Source organism: Heterodontus francisci, chromosome 22 (assembly GCF_036365525.1).
Source record: "Heterodontus francisci isolate sHetFra1 chromosome 22, sHetFra1.hap1, whole genome shotgun sequence".
Taxonomy (NCBI): domain Eukaryota; kingdom Metazoa; phylum Chordata; class Chondrichthyes; order Heterodontiformes; family Heterodontidae; genus Heterodontus; species Heterodontus francisci.
In genome coordinates this window covers 74,889,803-74,908,226 of record NC_090392.1, presented here as the reverse complement: position 1 = coordinate 74,908,226, position 18,424 = coordinate 74,889,803, and positions in this window count along the sequence as shown.

Sequence of the window (18,424 nt, the reverse complement as noted above, 5' to 3'; positions counted from 1 at the left end):
TTAAGGGTCTACCATTGATATTCTCCAAGGAACTTTGTGCTTTAACTAAATGAATGGAACCATTCTCACCACAATGGGGGTGAACATTTTTGGCCGTCTGAGACAAAGTAATGAATTACTTAACATTCTTGGCTATTGTGGTAACTACTTCAATGCCTGATCATTAACATCTCAAGATTCCCTCTGTCTCAGTGCTGTACCTTGTGGCTTTTTAGATCTTTGCAAATTCATTGTGTTTTATAAATATTGTCACAACATTTCAAGATTTGTATTTATATAGCACTTTTCATGACCTCAGGACTTTCCAAAGTGATTTACAGCCAATGAAGTACTTTTGAAGTGTAGTCACTGTTGTAATGTAGCAAACACAGCAGCTGATTCATGCTCAGCAAGGTCCCACAAACAGTAATATGATAATGACCAATCCTTTAAAAAAAGTATTGATTTTTCAAGTTGATTTTTAGTGATAGTGATGTTGGCTTAAAACATAACAGATACAGTTACTTTCCATGAAGGAAAATGTTTCAGGAGTTTTGATCAATATGACACCTGATCTGTGGTGAATTAACCAATCTGAATTTGAGTAGTGACTTGGGTAGAGTTGGTTTCAGCACCCACACACCAGAAGGCGAATGGGGAAGGGGAAATCATGCATACGTCTCGCTGCCAATCATTAGACAATGTACATGTGGATACTGGTGAAGTCAGGACCAACCTCACCTATGGTAGCCTCATTTCCAAATGCTGACTAACTGTTACTGGCTAGTCTCAGATAAAGAATGACAACTTAGGGCAGAGGTCAGATGGTGCTGAGTGTGTGTGGTATCATAAGAACATAGGAAATAGGAGGAGAAGTAGGCCATTCGGCCCCTTGAGCCTGTTTTGCCATTCAACAAGATCATGGCTGACCTCAGCTATGCCTTCCCGCACTATTCCCAGATCCCTTGATTCACTTCATACCCAAAAGTTTATCGATCTCTGACTTGAATACACTCAATGACAGAGCATCCACAGCCCTTTGGAGTAGAGAATTCCAAAGATTTACAATCCTCTGAATGAAGAAATTTTCCTCACCTTAGTCCTAAGTATCTGACACCTTATTCTGAAACTGATTTAATGGGGGCAGGTGGGGGAATTCGGCAGACAGGTCTCCATCGAGTCCTCCTCCACACTGGTTACAATATCGTTTTACAGATAATGCATTACTGCAACAACAACCTGTATTTATATAGCACCATTAACGTAATAACACATCCATTGCACTTCAAAAGGAGAATTATAAAGCAAAATTTGACACCAAGCCACATAAGGCCATATTATAGCAAATGGCCATATGAACAGAATCATTGTGCTTCAAATTATATTATTCTCCAAAGTTAGAAGTATGAGTGAGTGGAGATGCATAGATTCATAGTTCATGCACCATCTCCCCCAAACAGCAGTGAGCACACAATGGCCTGCATCTCCTTGGAGTTCATGGCTGACCATGTGTTGTACCAGGCCAGACCATAGAATCATAGAAAAACTACAGCACAGATGGAGGCCATTCAGCCCGTCGTGTCCGCGCCAGCTGAAAAAACTAGCCGCCCAATCTAATCCCATTTTCCAGCACCTGGTCCATAGCCTTGCAGGTTACAGCATTTCAGGTGCATGTCCAGGTACCTTTTAAAAGAATTGAGGGTTTCTGCCTCCACCACCATTCCTGGCAGGGAATTCCAGACACCCATCACCCTCTGAGTGACAAAGCTTTTCCTCATGTCCCCTCTAATCCTTCTACCAATCACCTTAAATCTGTGCCTCCTGGTAAGTGACCTCTTTGCTAGGGGAAACAGGTCCTTCCTGTTTACTCTATCTAGGCCCCTCATAATTTTGTACACCTCTATTAAGTCACCCCTCAGCCTCCTCTGTTCTAGGAAAACAACCCTAGCCTACCCAATCTTACCTCCTAGCTGCAACTTTCAAGCCCTGGCAACATTCTTGTAAATCTCCTCTGTGCTCTCTCCAGAGCAATTATATCTTTTCTGTAATGTGGTGACCAGAACTGTACGCAATACTCCAACTGTGGTCTAATCAGTGTTTTATACAGTTCCAGCATTATATCCCTGCTTTTTAATTCTATACTTCGGCCAATAAAGGAAAGCATTCCATATGCCCTCTTCACCACTCCAACCACCTGTGGACCTGCACTCCAAGGTCTCTCACTTCTTCTACCCCTCTCAATATCCTCCCGTTTATTGTGTATTCCCTTGCTTTATTTGCCCTTCCCAAATACATTACCTCACACTTATTTGGATTGAATTCCATTTGCCACTTTTCCACCCACACAACCAAACAATTGATGTCTTTCTGGAGTCGATGGCTATCCTCTTCGCCATCAACAATGTGGCCAATTTTTGTGTCATCAGCAAATTTCCCAATCATGCCTCCCACATTTAAGTCCAAATCATTTATATATACCACAAACAGCTAGGGACCCAACACTGAGCCCTGTGGAACGCCACTGGAAACCGCTTTCCATTCATAAAATCATTTGTCGACTACTACCCTTTGTTTCCTGGCCCTGAGCCAATTCTGGATCCAACCTGCCACATTCCCCTATATTCCATGGGCTTTCATTTTGCTGACCAGTCTGTCATGTGGGACCTTGTCAAATACCTTACTAAAATCCATGTAGACCACATCCACTGCACTTCCCTCCTCAATCCTTCTTGTTACTTCCTCAAAAAACTCAATCAAGTTAATAAGACATGACCTTCCCTTAACAAATCCATGCTGACTATCCCGGATTAATCTGTGCCTTTCTAAGTGGCAGTTTATCCTATCCCTCATAATAGATTCTAATAATTTACCCACCACCGAGTTCAGACTGACCAGCCTATAATTATTCGTCTATCCCTCGCACCCTTTTTAAACAATGGTACAACGTTCACAGATCTCCAATCATCTGGTGCCTCTCCTGTACCTAGTGAGGATTTGAAGATGATCCTCAGCACATCCGTTATTTCCTCCCTGGCTTCCTTTAACAACCTGGAATGCAATGCATCCAGCCCTTGTGGTTTATCCACTTGCAAGGATGTCTGACCCACTGGTACTTCCTCTATCTTATGCTTATCGTATCTAATATTTCACACTCCTCCTCTTTAACTACAATGTCTGCATCAACCCTCTCCTTTGTGAAGACAGACAAAAAACTCATTAAGAACCCTGCCCACATCTTCTGCATCCATGCACAAGTTCCCTTGTACATCTCTGATAGGCCCTACCCTTTCCTTGGTCATCCTCTTGCTCTTAATATATTGATAAAACATCTTTGAGTTTTTCTTGATTTTACCTGCCAATAATTTTTCATGTCCTCTCTGTGCTTTTCTAATTTCCTTTTTTACTTCACTCCTGAACTTTCTATACTCCTCTAGGCTCTCTAAAGTATTAAGATTTTTATGATCATCAGAAGCTTTCTTTTTCTGTTTTAACTTACCCTGCAAGCTTCTAGATAACCAGGGAGCTCTAGATTTGGCCGTACCACCCTTTATCTTTGTGGGGACAAGCCCACACTGTGCCTGTAGAATCTCGCTTTTGAAGGCTTCCCACTGGTTTGCCACTATTTTCCTTCAAGTAGCTATATCCAGGCAACTTTCGCCAGGTCACCTCTCAGCTGCTTAAAATTCACCTTCCCCCAATTTAGAACTCTTACTCCTGTTTTATCTTTGTCCTTTTCCATGATTATGCTAAAACTTACTGTATTATGGTCACTATCTCCAAAATGGTCACCCACTGTTACTTCCTCCACTTGCCCAGCTTCATTACTGAAGACTAAATGTAGAATTGCGCCCCCTCTCAGATGGGGAGCTTCACTTGCCATGCACTTGAAAATATCATTCGCAAAGAAACTGGTGATGATCATTGCCTTGGAGGAGATTCTGATGTTGGGGGTGAACCTGCTTCATCACCTTTTAGGTCAAAATGGAGTAACTCTCCTTCCTTGTCCCTCTACACTTACTGCCACCCTTTACTGTGACCCTTGGCTGCTTTACTTAGGCACTGGTTTCTCCTCCCCAAACCTATTTTCAAACTCAATTTCAGATGGAGAAACAAAAAGTGTATGTGTTGTTTAGGATATGTTTTGGGCTTATTGTATTCCAAGGTTACCAGCCTTGTTTTAATTGCACCCAGTTGATTTCTCTTTTCCTACGTCAGTGTGCGTCTTCAGAATCTATCCTCAGGCAAGGAAAAAAGGTGAGAGCTTGGCAGAAGTGGTGACACGCAAACAAGTTCCAGTCTTTTTAATTGCAGTCAGAGCAGTCGCACTCCTGCAGTGTTTAATTAAGCAAACAGCACATCGAAAGTATCTGTCATGTCTTAGCACCATGCAATCATCCTGGAATGGAGAGGGAACATTCTGGGTAGCATTTCTGATTATATCACCTGCTGGTTGGTGATGTTAAAACAGACAACTGAGTATTGAAGTGAATTCTGCAGTCAATTGGATTTTTGATTCCTTTATTTTGCAAAAACTGTCATGTTTTCTGGAGTGGTTGCTTTATTGACAGTACAACCTTTTTTATTTTTCACAGAATCACAGAATAATACAATGCAGAAGAGGCCCTTCGGCTCATTGAGTCTGCACTGATGTATTCAAACACCTGACCTGTCTACCTAATCCCATTTGCCAGCACTTGGCCCATAGCCTTGAATGTTATGACGTACCAAGTGCTCATCCAGGTACTTTTTAAAGGATGTGAGGCAACCTGCATCTACCACCCTCCCAGGCAGGGCATTCCAGACCGTCACCACCCTCTGGGTAAAAAAGTTCTTCCTCAAATCCCCCTTAAACCTCCCGCCCCTCACCTTAAGCTTGTGACCCCTCGGCACAGTGGCGCAGTGGTTAGCACTGCAGCCTCACAGCTCCAGCGACCCGGGTTCAATTCTGGGTACTGCCTGTGTGGAGTTTGCAAGTTCTCCCTGTGTCTGCGTGGGTTTTCTCCGGGTGCTCCGGTTTCCTCCCACAAGCCAAAAGACTTGCAGGTTGGTAGGTAAATTGGCCATTATAAATTGCCCCTAGTGTAGGTAGGTGGTAGGGAAATATAGGGACAGGTGGGGATGTGGTAGGAATATGGGATTAGTGTAGGATTAGTATAAATGGGTGGTTGATGGTCGACACAGACTCGGTGGGCTGAAGGGCCTGTTTCAGTGCTGTACCTCTAAACTAAAACTAAGGGGAACAGCTGCTCCCTATCCACCCTGTCCATGCCCCTCAATCTTGTACATAATCCTTGGTTCCTCTCCCTTCCCCCAACTCAACTTGCCACGGCAGTTTCCTGCCTGCCCACAGGACTTTCCCACCTTGCCCAAGTAGCTCTTCTTGATATCAAAGGTCACTGACCAGCAGGACAAGCGTTAAATCAATGGGATGAGCTTCCCATGGAAACACCACTCAAATGCATCAAGGCAGTTTCCCTCAATGGATCAGTTGAGTTTTACCAGTGAAAAGTTGATCCATACACACTCAGAAGGTCTCAACATTAAGTTCAACAATTTCAGATCACAACCACCTCCCCCATTTTATCAGACTGCATGTTCTGGAATGATTCTGTTTTTTCCATTTATAGCTCCGCTAGACCCATCTTTTGTTTCTTTACTTGTCCTATTACCATCTCCTTTTGCCTCACATCATCATCCCTTTTGTATTTTCATTGCTGCTGCCTTCCTCCTTATTTCTGACTTTCCCATTTATTCTTTCCTCCCCTTCCAAACTTTTCTTGGCTCTGTACTTGCTTAAAAACAGTTACATCTCTAACGTTTCTAGTTCTGACAAAAGGTACCAATGTCTTTAGGAGACATGAGATAGGAAGGAAATTAGTGAGAAACAGAAAATTATCAGATGGAAGTTTTACTCCACAAAAGGACACAGGTTTGATGTAATTTGCTGGTGATCCCAAATGGGTTGCAGGAGAAACTAAATAAAATATCACATGAACCACCTGCACACCACACTGATCACACCAGTTGTCTCGAGGCAGTCATGGTAATTACATCACTAAAACACGGGCCACAAAATTCCTCAGGGATTCTGCTGGTTTCCTGCTGTAACTCCATTGGGAGATCAGTAGACATCACAGGGGAAAATAGCAGACCAGTATTGGAGGCTTACTTGCTTTCAGAGGGGGGGGGGGGGGGGTGTTGGGAGAGTGGGTGGGCCAGGACAGATAGCAGTCCCAAATACCCACAGAATTTTAACATTTATTTCAACTGAGTGCAGATTGGCTGAGGGAGTTGATAGAACTATTGTTGGGGTCAAGGGATCAAGCCTTGGCAAACTCAACACATTCTACCCCACTACCAATGGGCAAACAGGGAGCAGAGTTTCCAGTAGCCATGGCCAGGCAGGCACCAGAGATGGCACCCATCAGCCATGCAAATGAGGTTTCCTCCCGTTGACCTTGAATACTCTGACGGGGTCAGTGCGATCCCAATGTAAATGCTGAGATCACACCTGACGAATTCCATGGCATGAGTCACTTATGAATTACATCACATAGGATTACATCAAATTTACAGACACAGAAACAGCCCGTTTAGCCCGACTAGTCTATGTCGGTGTTTATGGTCCACACTAATCTCCTCCTACATTACTTCACGTAACCTTATCAATATATCCTCCTATTCCTTTCTCCTTTATACAATTACCTAGCTTCCCCTTAAATGCATCTATACTATTTGCCTTAACTACTCCTTGTGGTAGCAAGTTCCACCTTCTTACCACTCTCTGGGTATAGACGTTTCTCCTGAATTCCTTATTGGGTTTATTATTGACGAATTACATCTACAGCCCCTAATTTTGGACAGCCCCACAAGTGGAAACATTTTCTCTATGTCTATCCTATCGAACCCCTTCATAATTTTAAAGATCTCTATTAGGTCACCCTTCAGCCTTCCTTTTTCTAGAGGAAAGAGCCTCAGTCAGTTCAGTCTTTCCCTGATAGCTATACCTCTCAGTTCTGTACCATCCTGATAAATCTTTTTTGCGCCTACTTCAGTGCTTCTGTATCTTTTTTGTCATGTAGAGACCAGAACTGTGTACAACACTCCAAGTGTGGTCTAACAGCTTTCAAAAAAAAAGGCAGGAGATTGTTTGGTAATACTAAAGGTCATTGTAGGCAGGCAGTTCTTTCCTCAGGTGCGCACTGACCTGATGTGCATGGCCAATAGTTTTTGGTTTTTGTCCCAGCTATATAGTGTGACACATACTGATGCCAGCACTGATTGCAAATTGGAGAGGAATGTAAAATTTTAAAACTATTTGATACAATCCTCTGTAACGAGGATGTTGCCTGGACTGGAAAAATTCAGGAAAGATTGGATAGGCTGGGGTTGTTTTCCTTGGAACAGAGAAGGCTGAGGGGAGATCTGATTGAAATGTACAAAATTTTTAGGGGCCTGGATAGAGTGGCGGTGAAGGGTCTATTCACCTTAGCAGAGAGGTCAGTGACAATGGGACATAGATTTAAAGTGATTGGTAGAAAAATTAGAGGGGATATGAGGAAAAACTTTTTCACCCAGAGGGTGGTGATGGTCTGGAACTCACTGCCTGAAAGAGGCAGAGACCCTCAACTCATTCAAAAGGAGTCTGGATATGCACCTCAAGTGCCGTAAGCTGCAGGGCTACGGACCAAATGCTGGAAGGTGGGATTAGAATAGGTGGATTGTTTTTTGGCCGGCACAGACATGATGGGCCAAGTGACCTCTTTCTGTGCCTTAAACTTAATCTTTCTAACTAAAATAAAATAACCTCTTAATATTTGCAGCTTCTATAGCAACAAATTCAACACTTGTCAGGTGCTATATCCCAAATTTATTCTTTCAGATTCTGGGTCACAAATGAATCAATAAAGCTGTATTTTTTATATCTTTAGTGGGAACAGCAATGGATTCATTCCCACATAAATATTATTAATTGAATTTAGCCGTGGAAACAAATCTTGGGATTTAAGTACACCTCATGCAGCTGATACCTACATCTAGATTGATAGACTGCACTTAATCTTTGCAAAGCCATCCATTGTCCTCTATGTACCAGACTGACATTTTCCCTTTTATACCTTGACAACAATGCATGATGTGAGTAATAGTACTGGAAACCCTCCAAATGAATTAGAAGCTGAATGTTTTAAATGCTCTTCTTTGAAGTCCGTGTCATTAATTTCTCAAAATGTTAATTACATTGAGTTGGGGGAAAATGAGCCTTATATGGCTTTCTTTACCAGCCTCCCATGTTCCCTTCTACAAAAGCTCCAGCTCATGTAAATTTCTGCCATTCACATCTTGGCCTGTCTTATGAGGAAAGGTTGGACAGGCTAGGTTTGTATCCGCTGAAGTTTAGAAGAGTAAGAGGTGACTTGATTGAAACGTACAAGATTCTGAGGGGGTCTTGACAGGGTGGATGTGGAAAGGATGTTTCCCCTTGTGGGAGAATCTAGAACTAGGGGTCACTATTTAAAAATAAGGGGTCGCCCATTTAAGACAGGAGAAATTTTTTTCTCTGAGGGTCGTGAGTCTTTGGGACTCTCTTCATCAAAAGGCTGTGGAAGCAGAGCCTTTGAACAATTTTAAGGCAGAGGTAGATAGATTCTTAATAATCAAGGGGATGAAACAATATTGGGAGTAGGTGGGAATGTGGAGTCGAGGTTACAATTAGACCAGCCATGATCTTATTGAATGGCAGAGCAGGCTCGAGGGGTCAAGTGGCCTACTCTGGCTCCTAATTCATATGTTTGTTTGGTTCATGGACAGGAAAAGACAGTAGGGATAAATGGGCATTTTCAAGCTGACTTTCTGTAACTAGTGGAGTACCACAAGGATCAGTGCTGGGGCCTGAGCTATTTACAATCTATATTAAATGACTTAGATGAAGAGACCAAGAGTAATATATCTAAGTTTGCTGATGATACAAAGCTAGGTGGGAATGTAAGCTGTGAGGAAGACAAAGAGGTTGCAAAGAGATATAGACAGGTTAAGTGAGTAGGCAACAAGGTGGCAAATGGAGTACAATGTGGGGAAATGTGAGGTTATTCACTTTGATAGTAAGAATAGAAAGGCAATTTTTTTTTTTTTTATAAAGGCATGAAACTTGTAAACATTGACGTTGAGAGGGACTTGGGTGTGCTCGTACAAGGAACACAAAGTTAGCATGCAGGTATAGCAAGCAATTAGGAAGGCAAATGGCATGTTGGCCTTTATTGCAGTACAAGGATAAGGAAGTCTTGCTACAATTGCTTAGAACATTGGTGAGATCACACCTGGAGTACTGTGCAGAGTTTGGTCTCTTTATCCAAGGATAGATATCGTTACCTTGGAGACAGTACAGCAAAGGTTCATTTGATTGGTTCCTAAGATGAAAGGTTGAGTAAATTGGGAGTATACTCAAGAAGAATGATAGGTGATCTCATTGAAACATACAAGATTCTGAAGAGGCTTGACAGGGTAGACACTGAGAGGCTGTTTCCTTGGCTGGGGAATCTGAAACACAGCAGCACAGCCTTAGGATAAGGGATCGATTGTTAGGACTAAAATGAGGCGAAATTTCTTCAAAGGGTTTGCGAATCTTTGGAATTGGCTACCCCAGAGGGTTGTAAATGCTCCATCGTTGAGTATATTCAAGACTGAGATTGACAGATTTTTGATCTCTCAGCGAATCAAGGGATATGGGGAGTAGGTGAGAAAGTGGAGATGGGGCAGATGATCAGCCACGATCGTATTGAATGGCGGAGCAAGATTGAGGCGCCAAATGGTCTACTCTTGCTCCTATTTTGTATGTTCTTGCTATAACTTGTAAACAGAATGGAGAATTGTGCACAATATTTTATAATTGCATAATTAAGGATGTTAGTATTCAAAATATGCTATAAAACACAGATTACTTACTTAGGCTTGAATAAACAAATCAACATGCATCAGATATGATCATGTATTAAAGCCACATAATAATTGTGCAGCATACCAATGTATAAAATTCATAATGGATAATGAATGCCTTGCACTGAATTACAAAGCATTGATCCATTTCAGAGGCTCAGATGAAGTTGTAACCACTGACAGTGAAGCTACAGTGTTATATGCTTGTTGATCAAGAAATTTGATCATTACATTAAATTCACTGAGATATGTTCATTTTGTTTATTGTGGGGTAGATTTTACATAATTAGCACTCCCAAAACAGATTCTCAAGTGACCAAAGTGCAAATCAGGAATTTAGATGTGGAGGGTTAGCATGGAATTCTCCCGCATCCCCATCCTCACCCATGGTTTTCCAACCATTGGAGTCCATGAACTCCGTGCCTCAATTCCCAAAATAGAAGAAAGACTTGTATTTATACAGCACCTGCCGTGACCTTGCAACAGTCAATTAAGAACTGTTGAAGCGTAGGAAACGTGGCAGCCAATTTGCACACAGCAAGGTCCCACAAACAGCAATGTGATATTGACCAGATAATCTGCTTTTTTTTTTAAAAAATGGTGTTGATTGCAGGATAAATATTGGGCCCCCCTCTGATCTTCTTTGAACTAGTGCTGTGGGATTGTTTTCATCCACCTGAGGGGGCAGATATCTGTTTAACATCTCATCCAAAATACAGCACCTCCACCACTGCCCCAGTACTACACTGGAGTGTCAGCCTAATTTTTTGTGCACAAGTCACTGGAGTGGGACTTGAACCCATAAATGTTTGGGCTGCAGGCAAGGGTGCTACCACTGAGCCACAGATGATGCCTTATGCATGCCCATCACATAAAGCTCTGAGCTGAGATCATCGAACAATAAAATCTATCAAAAAGTATTGAACTTTCCTAATTTTCTCCCATCATTGTGGTGTCATGGTTCTATTTTTGTTTCCATTTAAAATTTGTACATGGTGTGGCCTGCAACTATTGATTCTACAATGTAGGTCTTTGAGAGAGATTGGATTCGTGATATTGAACCTGCAGTGTTTCTTACTCTTCTGAAGCTGTTGTTTTGTGCTCATTAAGGGTAGAGTGAGCTATGCTGGGTGAATGGAACACTTCTCCAGTAGAGAAATATTGTGTCAGGGTGAAGTACTCCCCATGTCAGATTTTGCATGAGTTAGACGCTCAGTAAAGTTTCCATTACTATGTTGCACTACTCAGATGTAATCCCATTCTCAGGAAAGAAAAGCCCTACTGCACTGGTGAGTGTATTTCCATTTCCCAAACCAGCCTACTTAGTAGCATCTCTAACCGAGATTGCCAGTTAATGTCATTTTCCAGTTTTGCCTTGCACCATCATCCCTTTTGCCATTTGATCTCTCATGCCTTCCACCCCATCACAGACCTACCCTTTTGTTATTCCCTCCCATCTCCCCTTTTCCTGGGATAGTGTGCTAACACATTGCATCAGGTTCCTGGGACCACTGTTTTGCAATTAATCTCCTGGTCACAATTCACTGAGCATTCCCATCACTAGAAATTACAGAAGAAGCAAGAGCACAAACAAATCAATGAACAATGCCACACACGATCATATCACACGTATAATTTTACAAGTTAATTTCTTTAATATTTTGCAGAGAGCAAAAAATTCATTTATATATATTTATATTAATGCAATGGAATTGCAGATAATGAAAATTAAATATTAAAATAATCATAAAACTAAACTATGGTTGTGCTTTAAGCAAATGTTAAATGGTAATGTCGTACTTACTATCTTCAGATAGATTTTATTACTTTTGCGGTCACTTTATTACAGTTTTAATGAAGGTTCTTTAACAGCTGTCTGTGGGAGTAAGGGATGAGAAACTCAGTGAAACATGGAAAAAGCGATAATTAAGTAACTGCAAAAGAGCAGCTGACCCTAATTAGTCATTATCTGCCTCCACATTGCACTGAAACACACACTAACTCTCTTGCTGCCCTTATCTCGTACACGCAGTCACTCTTTGTTGCTCCATCTAGCACAGACATGCATTCTCTCCATTTCTCTCTCGCACACTCAATCTCTCCTACATTTTATTTTTCTCTCACCATCCCTCTCTCACACACATGTGCGCCAAGATGTCTAACTGTGTGGTAGATTTTGCTAAACTAAAGTCAAGGATCTTAAATATAACTGGATCTAATTGGGTTTTATTATACAATAGGCCCATCAGCCCCTGAAGAGAGAAGATGCTTCAAGCATAGATCAGAACTGATGGAAGTCTTTATCCAAAATGTTAACACGTCTTTTCTCGTTTCATATGCTGGTGGATATATTATGTCGAATTTTGTTTGATTTCACTCCTCGAGATGTTTTACTTTGTGAAAGGTGCTACATAAATGTAAGTTGTTACAGTCAGGAAAAACTGGAAGTTCATTGTCCATTCCTTAATTCCTTTTATCTATTTTAATTTTTCTCGCTGCTCTGGAAGCATTTTCTATGCTAACAGAGCAATGTAAACTCAATTTCTTTTTCTAAACTTTGCCAAATAAAAATTTCACCTTAAAAAGTTTATATAAATGTAACTTGTTGCTTTTGCTGTATAACTACCCACAGCTCACCACCTTGGCTTTATAGTTAGTAATGTTTAGTTCTATTGTCCTGTACTATCAAAGACCTTTGAGGGAAAAAAAAGCCTAATTCAGCTCCTTCACAAATCTAAAGAAGACCAGTGTGATCATGCACTAAATCTTTATAAAGTAGGTGAGTTCTGTGAACTTAGCACCAATTAATTTTTGATCCCAATGTATGTTAATCGAAAGAACATGGAGGTTCATATTCAGATATTACTAGATGGAATTACCTCAGACTCAGCTTTGACTCGCTCAAACATGTTCTGATAAACAGCTTGGATGCCCTCGATCATCCCACATTACTTATACTTGCATTGATGGTATAAAGAGAGACAAAATAAGTAATGTATTTCTCAGTAAAGCTATAGCCAATTAGAGAATGAATCTAGTGAATTGAAGTGCTCAGGCCATCATTAGCCGCTGCAAAGAAGATGCATGTCCAATGGATATATCACATGGATTGTGTAGCTTTCGGATACAAATTGCAATTTCATCTGACATAAGAACATAAGAAATAGGAGCAAGAGTTGGCCATTCGGCCCCTCAAGCCTGCCCCGCCATTCGATAATATCATGGCTGATCTGCCCCAGACCTCAACTCCTCTTTCATGCCAGCTCCTTATAGCCCTCAACTCCCTGACATTTCAAAAATCTATCTACCTCCTCTTTAAATACTTTCAGTGATCCAGCCTCCACAACCCTCTGGGGTAGAGAATTCCAGACATACATTACTCTCTGAGAGAAGAAATTCCTTCACATCTCAGTTTTAAATGAGTGTCCCCTTATTCTGTAACTATGTCCCCTAGTTCGAGATTCCGCCACTAGCAGAAACATCTTCTCAACATCTAACCTGTCAAGCCCCCTCAGAATCTTGTACATTTCAATAAGATGGCCCCTCGTTCTTCTAAACTCTAATGAATAAAGGCCTAACCTGTTTAGCCGTTCTTGATAAGTCAACCCCTTCATCCCAGGAATCAGCCTAGTGAATCTCTTTTGAACTGCCTCCAATGCTTGTATATCCTTTCTTAAATACAGGAACCAACACTGTACACAGTACTACAGGTGTGGCCTCACCAACACTCTCTACAGTTGTAACAAGACTTCCCTATTTTTAAACTCCAACCCCCTGGCAATAAAGGCCAAAATTACATTTGCCTTCTTAATTACTTGCTGTACCTGGATGCTAACTTTTAGTGTTTCATGCACAAGAACACCCAGATCCCTCTGTGCTGCACTTTTTTGGAGTCTCTCTCCATTTAAATAATAGTCTGCCTTTTGATTCTTCCGACCAAAGTGCATAACCTCACACTTTCCAACATCAAACTCACTCAACCTATCTATATCCCCTTGCAGATTCCTTATGTTCTCATCACAACATGCCTTCCCACCTATTTTTGTATCATCAGCAAATTTGGATATATTACACTCTGCCCCCTCCTCCAAGTCATTAATATAGATAGTAAATAATTGAGGCCCTAGGACTGATCCTTGTGGCACTCCACTAGTTACGTCTTTCCAACCTGAAAAAGACCCATTAATCCTGAGTCTCTGTCTTCTGTGAGTTAACCAATCCTCAATCCATGCTAATACATTACCCCCAATACCGTGAGCTCCTATCTTGTGCAATAGTCTTTTATGTGGCACCTTTATCGAATGCCTTCTGGAAATCCAAATATACTACATCTACCGGTTCCCCTTTATCAACTCTGCTTGTTATATCCTCAAAGAACTTTAGCAAATTTGTCAAACATGATTTCCCTTTCACAAAACCATGCTGACTCTTTTTGATTGCGTTAAGCTTTTCTAAATGTCCTGCTATTTCTTCCTTAATAATGGACTCTAGCATTTTCCCAATGACTGATGTTAGGCTGACTGGCCTATAGTTTCCTGCTTTTTGTCTCCCTCCCTTCTTGAACATGGGCGTCACATTAGCGGTTTTCCAATCTGTGGGACCCTCCTGGGTTCCAGTGAGTTCTGGAATATTTTGACCAATGCCTCCGCTATCTCAATGCTATCCGTTGTGACTGAATTGAAGTTGGACCTGAATACTACGCCTTTACCTTAAACCATGTCCACTTAGGTCCTTCAGCAGTTATAGAGACTTCTGCATGCAAAAAGACATTCAGGACATTTGCTTCACGGCACTGCAGACGGACTTTTGAGCTCCCCAAGGCAGGTGGAGAGGAAGTAGGTGGGGAGAAGGTTAAATAAAAATGATGAAACCCAACCCCAACCTACCCACTTCCAGTTTTAATGGAGGAGGGGTAGGGGCTGGGGGCAGGAAACCAAAGCGCTCTCAGGAAGCATGTTGGCTACTAAAATATTTCAAGGAAGCCACGTGTCTCCATTTTAAACTAATGTTTTATTTTTCACTTATTCCCGGGCTTCAGGAAACCTGGCAGATAAAAGGAAACACAAAAGTTACAGATCCACAAGATCTGCCTTTATTGCACTGCTTCTAGGCCAAGAGGAGCAGAACAGCTTACTCCCGACCCAACAAGTTTACTTTTTAAACACCCGGCTATTGGTTGACCCCAACCCAGGATGATCGATTTTATCGTCACCTCCCTGCGACGTTGGACCTACCAACAATTCGCTCCCAGCCATCCACTACCAACTACTTTCAGGTAAAGCATGGCTACCCAGCCCGAACCCAATGGGACCCAACGACATATGTCGGGTTGCTCTTCCGGGTCCGGCATTCGGTCTCGGGTTGGGTTGGGCCAGGCCGGACACAGTGACAGCCAGGACGTCAAGACGGGAAACACTCCGCACTAGTCTGCAGTGGACTCCATCCAAGGTAGAGCACAACCTCTTTAATATAATCAACTTTATTCCGGTGGTCGGGTCGGGTCGGGTTGGGCGCGGGAAAAATTAAAGGACTCGGCCGGGTCGAGCTCAGGTCGGATGTGGTTCTGTTGGTCTCAGGGCGGGTTTCATTTGCAGACCCGAGCAGGTCTTTACTTTCAGGCCAACAGACAGACAGCTGTCAGGCAGGAAACCTGCCACATTCAATTAAAACAGGTTCTGCCATTAAATTCAGTAGGACCTGCAGGAAATCCTTACTTTATGGTTTCCCGTCTGCAAACCCTACCTGCCCACCCATGCCGTCTTCCCAGCTCTGAGTTATTATTGGACCCTCTGTCTCAATGGAGACACTCACAATGGATAGCCATATCAGATGAGATTGCAATTTGCTTTTTCCATCCAAAATCTACACAATCTACGCAATGTATCCTTTGGACACACAGCTTCTTTGCAGCAGCTAATAATGGACTGAGCACTTCATTTCGGAAGAGGGTCATTCGACCAACAACCTAAAGAGAAATTGAACCTACGTTCCATCAACGTGAAGATTATGAAGACTCTAACATCACGGATACAAAAATAAGTCTTTGCTTCCAATTGATGAGCTGCTTCTGGCATCACCATGGAAACAGATTCATACTCTCCTTGTGTGGGATGATGCCTGCAGTGACACTGTATAAACTGTACCAAATTATACCTCTGAAATAGAAGCAGCAACATTGTGTTCCTAATGATGAAGGAGCATTTAGAATCAATAGTGGCAAACTATTTATACAAAATTAAAGCAGTGGCCCTCAATTGTTCTCTGATTACTTTTCTATGCAGCACCTTGGGACATCTTCCTATGTTAAAGGTGCTGTATTAATCCATGTTGTTCTTGTTGTTAGAGCTGTGAAGGTACAGTCATTGGTTAGGATTTCCTTTGACAAAAACAGCAAAGATAATGTAAAGCTTGAACTATACTCGAAATAACTTTTACAAAAACAGAATGATGTACCTATATTCAAAGGGCTGTTCATGCAATGACAGAATCGTACATTCACAAATGTGATATGCGCAAGGAATTTAAAAAAAATTTAATTTACCATGCAACAGGTGAATTATTTTCCAAAAACCCACCAACAACGCTTACTTCATTGCTTCTGAACACGTCTTTCCATATCCTCTCAGTGGTCATCTACACTCCACAACACACACACACACGAAACACTATAATCTCCTACCCACTGTGAGCAATTCCACAGGAGATCTGCTAATTAGTAGTAAATGTTTATAAAACTGTAAAACATGACTTGTCAACTCATCAAGTATTGTGTTCAGAAATCTGAGCAGAATCAATGCGAGGTAACTCACTGAACATGATTTCAATGAGTATTTTTGTAACATTATATTCTGAATTGTTTGACATTACATTCCACATCATGTCTTCAGTCATCTATCCTTAGCCTTTCAGACTCCTGTAAAGCATCAGTCACAATACAATAGAGACCTCCCTAGTGAATTATAAGATAGTTGACCTGTTGTGCAGGAGTCTTTGAATCTAAATGTCACACTGCAATACACTATGCTGAATTAGAAATTACAGCAAGTTAAATACAGAGAATATTTCCATTCCCCAAAGATTTTTGAAGATTACTAGATCCCACGGTCTGGTCAGATGCAGCTGGGAGATGTCACAAAAGGGGAGAATCAAATTACTTTTCCAGTCCTATGAGGAGGCTATCCTTATCTAGTGGAATGTCAATGAACTCTGGCAGCTGATTGCCTGAGAGTTTAGCAGGCACTCCAAGTTTATTTTTTTCCTTCTGCAATGTACCTTTGATGGAATATAGTTTAATGCATTATAAAGTAGGCTTTGAACAGCTGATCTAACTAACTGTTCACTATTTGGTAGAATGACCTTGAAATTCCCTGTAAAGCATGGCTACCCAACCCGAACCTGACCAGACCCGGCGACGTGTCGGGTTTGGGTCGGAACGGGTCTCTCTTCTGGGCTCAGCATTCGGGTTCGGGTCGGGTCGGGCTGGACATGGACCGTGTCACCCTCAAGAGATGCTTTAACCTTCTCATCATCCTTGCTCCGGGAAGTAATCTTCAAATGAAGATTCAGGACGTCAAGGCGGGAAACGTGCAGTCCGGACTCGGACTCTGCAGTAAAGCCTGGCTACCCAACCAAACCTGACGACATGTGTCGGGGTCGGGTCGGGCATTTAAAAAAAATTAAAGGACTCGGGCCCGAGTAGGGCTTTAATTTTATACCCGAGCCAGACTTTAATTCCCAGACCCTAATCTAGGTTAACACTCCAGAAGTCATTTTGAATTTGGGCAATTGTGGAACTTGAATGATATCAATTCAATTGCATGTCATACATTTCTCCAGCGCCTTCAATGAATATGGAAATTGGGAGATGTGTAAGGGCTAATGGAATTGATAATCACTCATTTTACACTATCAAAGCCAAAATAATCTCCTTTAACAGAAGCAAAAATACTGTGGATGCTGGAAATCTGAAATAAAAGCCAAAAATGCTGGAAATATTCAGCAGGTCTGACAGCACTTGTGGAGAGAGAAACAGAGTTAACGTTTTAGGTTTGTGACCTTTCATCAGAACCATAGATGCTGCCAGACCTGTTGAGTATTTCCAGCATTTTCTGCTTCTATTACCTCCTTTAACTTTGCTAATTGTGTGCAACAGGGTTCATCCTTATTTAAGGAAGGCTTACTAGACTGATACCTGGAATGGGCAGGTTGTCTTATGAGGAAAGGTTGGACAGGGTGGATGTGGAAAGGATGTTTCCTCTTGTGGGAGAATCTAGAACTAGGGGGTCACTGTTTAAAAATAAGGGGTTTAAGACAGAGATGAGGAGACATTTTTTCTCTGAGGGTCCTGAGTCTTTGAAACTCTCTTCCTCAAAAGGCGGTGGAATCAGAGTCTTTGAATATTTTTAAGGCAGAGGTAGATAGATTCTTGATAAACAAGGGGGTGAGAGGTTATTGGGGGTAGGCGGGAATGTAGAGTCGAGGTTACAATCAGATCAGCCATGATCTTGTTGATTGG